Source organism: Saccopteryx bilineata, chromosome X (genome assembly GCF_036850765.1).
Source record: "Saccopteryx bilineata isolate mSacBil1 chromosome X, mSacBil1_pri_phased_curated, whole genome shotgun sequence".
In the NCBI taxonomy this organism is placed as follows: Eukaryota; Metazoa; Chordata; class Mammalia; order Chiroptera; family Emballonuridae; genus Saccopteryx; species Saccopteryx bilineata.
Window position 1 is genome coordinate 44,686,081 of NC_089502.1, and position 7,901 is coordinate 44,693,981.

Sequence of the window (7,901 nt, forward strand, 5' to 3'; positions counted from 1 at the left end):
CTTGTTATAACTGTGTTGTAGATAACAGCCAATCTAACAGGTGTAAGGTGAAATCTTATTGTGGTTTTGATTTGCATTTCTCTAATAGCTAGTAAAGATGAACACCTTTTCAAATACCTGCTGTCCACTTGTATGTTCTTTTGGGAAAAGTGTCTGTTCAGGTCTTCTCCTCATTTTTTAATTGGATTGTTTGCTTATTTGTTGCTGACCTTTGTAAGTTGTTTATATATTTTGGATATTAACCCCTTATTGGACCTGTTGTTTGTGAATACCATCTCCAACTAGGTTGGCTGCTTATTTGTTTTGTTGTCAGTTTCTTTTACTGTGCAGAAACTTTTTAGCTTGATATAGTCTCATTAATTTATTTTTGCCTATACTTCCTTTGCCTTTGGGACAAATTTATAAAACATTCTCAAAGGCCAAGGTTCATAAGTTTAGTACCTTTGTTTTCTTCTATGTATTTTGTTGTTTCAGAGCTTATATCTAGGTCTTTGATACATTTTGAATTAATTCTTTGTGCATGGGGATAAACTGTAGTCAAGTTTCATTCTTTTGCATGTGGCTTTCTGGTTCAAACTAGTGACCCTGTCTGTGATCCCATACTCAAGCCAATGACCTTGTGCTCAAGATGGTGAGCCCATGCTAAAATCTGATGAGCCCACATTTAATTTGAATGAGCCCACACTTAAGTTGGGGATCCCAGGGTTTCAAATTTGTATCTTCAGTGTCCAGGCAAATGCTCTATTCACTGTGCCACTGCTTGGTAAGGCTGGTTGATTTTTTTCTATTAGTTTTTTTAGTGGAGTCTTTAGGATTTTCTAGATACAGACTCATGTCATCTGCAAAAAGTGATACTTTTTTTTTTTCCTAATATGGATACCTTTTATTTCTCTTTATTGTTTATTTTCTCTGGCTAAGAGTGCCAGTATTATGTTTTTTTTTCTTTTAAATTTTTATTAATTTTAATTTATTGTGTTAACATGGATTCAAGTGTCTCACTCATTATAACTTCCTCACCTCCACCGCCTGGTCCCCCATTACATCCCCGTTGCCCCCTCCCCCTAACTTTCTCCCCACTTCCCTCTGGGATTTGCTATCTTGTTTTCTGTATCTATGTGTTAATGTATACATAATTTCACTAATCCCTTCACCTTCTCTGATCCCATCCCCTCATCTCCCTTCCCTATGGCAGCTTTCTCTCTGTTCCCTGTGACCCCAGCTCTGCCTTGATTCTATTCCTCAGTTCACCTTGTTAACTAGATTCCACATTCCATTGTGTATATGTACCACAGCTTTTTAATCCACTCATCCACTGACAGACACTTGAGCTGTTTCCAGATCTTTTTTTTTTTTTTTTTGTATTTTTCTGAAGCTGGAAACGGGGAGAGACAGTCAGACAGACTCCCACATGCGCCCGACCGGGATCCACCCGGCACGCCCACCAGGGGCGATGCTCTGCCCACCAGGGGGCGATGCTCTGCCCCTCCGGGGGGTCGCTCTGCCACTACCAGAGCCACTCTAGCGCCTGGGGCAGAGGCCAAGGAGCCATCCCCAGCGCCCGGGCCATCTTTGCTCCAAATGGAGCCTTGGCTGCGGGAAGGGAAGAGAGAGACAGAGAGGAAGGATGGGGGGGGGGTGGAGAAGCAAATGGGCACTTCTCCTATGTGCCCTGGCCGGGAATTGAACCCGGGTCCCCCGCACGCCAGGCCAACGCTCTACCGCTGAGCCAACCGGCCAGGGCCTGTTTCCGGATCTTTGCTATTGTGAACGATGCTGCCATAAACTTGGGGGTGCATTTCTTCTTTTAAATCAGTGATATGGTATTCTTAGGATATATTCTTAAAAGTGGAATAGTTGGGTCAAAAGTCAGTTACATTTTAAATTTTTTGAAGAAACTTCATACTGTTTTTCACAGTGGCTACATAAGTTTGCATTCCCACAAGAAGTGCAAGATAAATGATATCTTAGAAAGGACTGGCAAAGTAAGTGCTGAATATTCTATCTCATTTATACTACAATGTACTAATATTTCATACAGGTCCAAAATTGGAAATTTTTTCTGTACTTCTTGCTTTTAATGGAAAATCAGATTATGTATTTAGTTGTTTTATAAGTAGTGGAACATGTGTCATGAAATAATTGGGGTCAAATAGTTTTCAGTCTTATTCATAGGTGACCTCTGCATGAGCTGACTGAATAACCACTATCTAGAGTTACTGGTATTTAAAGGGTGGAATATTCTAATGAATTGTTTCTTCTGCTTCTTTGAAACAATTATTTAGCAATAATCTCACTTGTACTATATGATTTTAATAAATTGATCCATTAGTTGATTTCAGTAGTTTCAGTAATAATTTAATCCACTTGTTCCATACTGGATGGATATGCTCCTTCTTCAGTTCACATAAGTTCTGGAGAATCTGATCCTAATGTGTCATGTTTATTCAATGGTGAAAAAAATGTTAAAGACAGGAGAAAATATGGTCCCAAATATGTGTACTCAGGGGACTTGCAGAGGAAGGATTATCTTCTAATTTTTCATTTTGTTTTTGTGTGTTGATATGTCATTTAATGACTACTAGCTTTTGAGTAGATATTCATTAGGCTTTTCTCCCGCTCTTGGTGTTGATGTGATCAAATTATTTCTCATATCACATCTAATTCTACTTTGTTTTGATGGTATTTTTCTCCCTTGAATGTGCTTCTTTTAATTTTATAAATTGAAACCAAGAAGCTGGTTTCATTCTTTGGTATATTTTCTCCTCCCAAAGGCAAGCTATAACCAATCTGAATATTTCCTCTTTGATCTGGCAAAACATTCTGTTTGGATTTAATTTGATTATGAAGCTAACCTTGTTCTCATTCTCATCTTTTATGGGGGCTTCATGTAAAACTGTGCTGATAGAAAAATATTCTCAGACTCTGGCCATGGTCTTGACTACTCAATGTAGGTGATATCTCTTGCTCAGCCCACAGCAGCAACAGAACTAGTTTTTTCAGTGGGTCACAATTTCTCACTTACTGACCTGTTGTACTGAACAAACAAGGCCTCACATGGGAAGCCAGGTCATTTATTTTCACCACTTTTCCTCTCAGTGTATGGGACTGTATTGTAGGTGACAAATTTAATGTGCTGCTTTGATATTTTTTAGTCTCATATGGTCTCAAAAACCTACCTATGTGTTCCTCTGCTCTCTCCTGATATGTCGCCTAATGAGTGGAAAAACCTACTTATCGAAGTACTTCCCTATGAACCAGACCAACTTCATTCCACTCAGTCTTTATCCTAGTGGATTTCGCTTCCTTGTCAAACTGCAAAATTATTCAGACTGAGCAATCACCTCCTCCCGTGGGAACTAAGAGTCACCTCAATTTATTGTTACTACAAAGCTTTTTCCCCCACAGTCCTTGCTTATTTGCTTATTTACTCTCTTCCAAAGTACAGCCTTCATGTGGCCCTCTGTGGACTGCTATGCTTTCCTTTGGGGCTTTATATTTGATTAATAAACTTCAATGTTATTTCATCTGTCTGGTGTGAGTTGTTGTGTTTGTCTATCCATAGAATTTAGGGTGGAGCATCTCTTTCTCACCAATGAGGTGAATAAAAGTAAATCAAAACCAGCTTCAGAATTTCCTGTTTTTTTGCATGTCTCATATTTTTTTTGTGTGTGTAAACTGTACATTTTAGATATTATATTATAGCAAATCTGGGCACTGGTTCTTCCTTGTTTGGGCTTATTATTGTTATTTGCTTTTTTTATTTGTTTAGTGATTGCTTGGATTATTTTGATGAAGTTATTCCCTCTCCCACAAATCATGAAGTCTCTGATGTTATTTCTTAGGGAACCAAGCAAAGGCTTGAGTCTGCCTACAGTTACTCTGAGATGACAGTATTTTTAGTAAGGCTGCCTTTGATTATCTCTTTCCCATAGCACACTGAGCTGTTTATCTTCACTAATTGCTGGCTGGGGAATAAATTGCTCAACAGATTGGTCCAATTAAATTTGGACTACTCTGATGGGATAATTTTGAGGTCAGTATGATTTTTTTCTGACCCAAAGAGGACTCTCTTAACTTTCCCTTTCCTATAATTTAGCTTTTTGTTTCTAATTATTCTATTCATTTCTACTTAACTAATTTAAACTACAAACTCCATTACTTTTTAGAGAGTGACAGGTTTTAACTTATTCACATTCTGTTGCATACTGACTCACTTCCTTTGGGAAGAGATGCAGAGTTCTTTGTTTTATATCCTACATTCCTGAGCTATGGGTATGGAGCTGGAAATAAAAATGATAAATTTTTCAATGAGTGACACTCCTTCCTTAGGAAATTGATATTCAATGCAAGAGGAACAATACTTTCAGGTATTATTGGTCTGACTCTTCCAGTGTGGAACCTCTTACAAATTCGGTACCCTAATGTTCTTTGTAGTCTTATGAGTGAGGGTGGCATGGAAGATGAAATTCCCCACCTCTGGACTGTACTCATCTGAAACTTAACTTTAGCAGAAGGTAAAAAAGGAATGATGAGAAATGCTGGTAATATTCCCTATCTAAAATATCACTCAGGAATGTGGGGGGAGAATGAGTCTTGTTTCCTTGGCTGCACCAGTCTGGCGTGGAGTTTCTCGCTTGCTGACATAAGAGCAGGGAGGGAGGATATATAGATCTTGGTGTAAACGCCACTGATTCTCAGTATCCTTACTAAATTTTAGTAGATTTTCATGAATAAATATTTCTTCACATACTCTATATCTTTAAAATTTCCAGATAAATTAAATAGTTGGATTTTTAAATTTTTTATTTTTACCCGTTTCAGTGGGGAGGAGATCCACAGAGCACCTCATACTATCGTGCTAGAAGTGGAACAGCTAACAATTTTATTAGTCAATTTTTTAAAAACCTTATTCTATTTTTTAAAAATGTCAGCATCACATTCATAAAAAACGGTATGAAATGGTTATTGAATATCATATCTATTAATACACCTTTAGGTCTCCTTTTACCATGAATAGCTTATCATTGTCTGGGTGTAAGTGTCCCAATTATACACAATGTAGAGAATATTGACTTAAGAACTACCATGATGTGGCCAGAATCTGTCACTGATATAGGAATGACACTCCATCGGTGAAATACATTTCAATGTTTGTTAGACATAAATGGAAACCACAAAATGGCAGGCAGCAGAAGATTTATGTAATAATTTTTTTGGAATGGGCAGGGCTCACTCCTAGAGCTATATGTTTTAAGTATTTGTAATAGTTCTTTATATGGGAAGGGAAGTCTTAAATGGACAACAACACAATTAAGACAGTGGAAGTGGGACAAGTACACAATCATGAGCCCATCTGGCTTCTCTGACTTAGTCATGTGGTTACCTTTATGCTACATAAAATGCCAGAGAGAGGTCTTTAAGGATCATGGAGGAAGAATTAAACCACATATGAAGCAAAAACCACTTATAACAGTCATAGAATTTTCAAGATTCAAGGCAGAACTTCAATTAGGGGCCTACATGCCATATTATTAATTATTTGAAATGTTTAAGTTAATTGATAAACTGTTAAATATGTTAAATTTCATTTCATGACAAATATACCTGTAAATGACCTAAAAAGTCAGGTATAAGTTAAAATCCCTAGAGTTCTCTACCTTTTGTGCCTTTAGTGTGGAACTACTACAACCCATCCAGGCTCATGGTCCCAGAACAGGTCTCAGGCAGTAGCCAGTCCCCTTCCTCTTCCTACCCTGAGTTTTATCCGTCACCCTTGAAGACTCATCTCTGTGCATGTGAACACCCCATCCCATTCATAATCTGTTCCTCAGGTACAGCCAAACCATAGCCATCTAGAAGTATACACACCAGCAGTGTATGAACACTCAAAATGGAGAGCATGTTGGTGATGGAAGCATGTTTGAGAACACTTAGATAAAGAGTTCAGACATCCCAGAATATCAAGGATAATAGGAGGGGCTTAGGATTCTATATATATACATATATCTCTCTGGTCCCACAGACTGGACTCTTGGCCTTATAGGAAGGGTATAGCAGGAAAAGAGCCAAAGACAGTCTCCAAACATGGAGTCAGGACAAGGATTCCTCTTGATACAGTTTGAAAGAAATGTTATATTTAACAACTGGTACAGCATGAAACAGTAGCTAATCAGAAAAAGTGAGGGTCTTCAAATGACACTACATGAATAGCTGTCTACTTAACCTGCCATTTTTTTTTCTTTTTTGAAAAATGGTAACAAAAGTCTCTCTACCTTCATCTCACCTTGTGGTTCTAGCCACAGCTACTATGTAATAATACTTTTTAAAATTCCAACAATAGTGACAAAAAAAAGTTGTAAGTACATTATATGTATTTCATTTAAATATATATTAATTGAGTACATAAGGGGGAAATCAGAGTGCTTGATACTTTGAGAAAGAAGGATAAATTAAACATTTTAAGGTTGTAATTATTCAGAATTTCACAATCTCTACTGTACCTGAAATTGTGGAGAAGATACATGTGTATAAATAATTGTAATATTAGTTAGAAAATGAGATGTGTTATCATAGAACAGGAAAGAAAGAAGTATTAATGTGAACTAGAGAGCACCTAAAAATAGCCTTACCTAAATGTATAAATGGTCTGTGCCATGAAATCCTTGCCCTTTACCATTTTCTGATCATCTACTCTGGTAAACTATGGCTTCACTTTCATTAAATAGCTTCCAGATATTAGATCCATTTTTTCTCTCTTCTTTCTTTTTTGGTCATTAAAAATGAGGAAATGTTTTAGGTCTACATAAACAGTTTACAAAGAAAATTATTGTACAGGTTTTTCTATTATCTGAAAGTATAGAATTCCTGGGCAACCTTTCCTAAACTGTGATAGCATAAAGTAAAAAAAGCAATTATCATTAATTGGTATGGAAAATTTTTGAACATTTCCAGACCCCCAAAATAATATACCAAATCATACCAACTACGCTTAATTAAGTCCAGTTTTATGCTACGCTTAATACTCTAAGTAATGCGTAGACTTTTGTGATACTTTAGGATACATCTTACTAACAGATGCACAAAATCAATTAAAGTGAAGCACAAATGCTCGCAGACACAGTTAAAAGCTCTGGAGTCTTGATGCTGAGATGCTGAATGAAGTTCCCAAGGAAGGCACTTGGTGGTGCTACCCCCACTGCAGCTTTTAGTGCTCGCTTCCTCTATGGTTTCCTTGCTACAAAACAACTATAACTTGCTCCGTGCAAAACAAATACTCAACTTTATATTCGTTTTTCACCTTTTTTCATAAAAGTGAAAATCCTCTTTGAATTGCTTTCATTTAGTGAAAATAGACAGTAATGTAAGTCTTACATGAAAGTGAAGAGACCTAACATGAACTTTCAAAAAGCGAGCAACACTAGTATTCCACTTCTCTGTGATCATCTGTCCCTTATTTCCTTGAAAGTACACTTGGCTCTTACCTCTAATGAAAATGATCTTTTAATTTGATTTGCATCAGTTTTATGAATCTAAGTATTAAGAAATAATTCAGTGAATCTCTAATTAAAGAATAATGCTGACTGTCTAATCACCTTACTTCTCTCCCCATTTCTAGTTGCCTTATCATTTAGATTACTATATACATATGTTTCTTTAGATAGAGTGTACTTCAGGGTTCCAAAAAGTCCCTATAAGGCCACATGTGTGTGAATAATGCCAGCTAGGTATAGTTCCAACCTGCCTTAACTTACACATATTGGTCCACTTAATCCTCACCTTGAGTCTTTGATGCATTATTTTACCATTTTATACATGGAAGAATTCACAGAAAACACAAGTAACTTGTCCAATATCACACAATAAGTTACTATGCATTGTTGAGAACATTAACAGAGAAAATA

At 36.8% G+C, this 7,901-nt stretch overlaps 1 pseudogene; it reads right to left on the minus strand.

Annotated features, from left to right (window-relative positions):
- Positions 1 to 1,918: 1,918 nt before the first annotated feature.
- On the minus strand, positions 1,919 to 2,869 carry LOC136317640 (CTD small phosphatase-like protein 2 pseudogene; annotated as a pseudogene).
- Between the last annotated feature and the right edge of the window lie 5,032 nt (positions 2,870 to 7,901).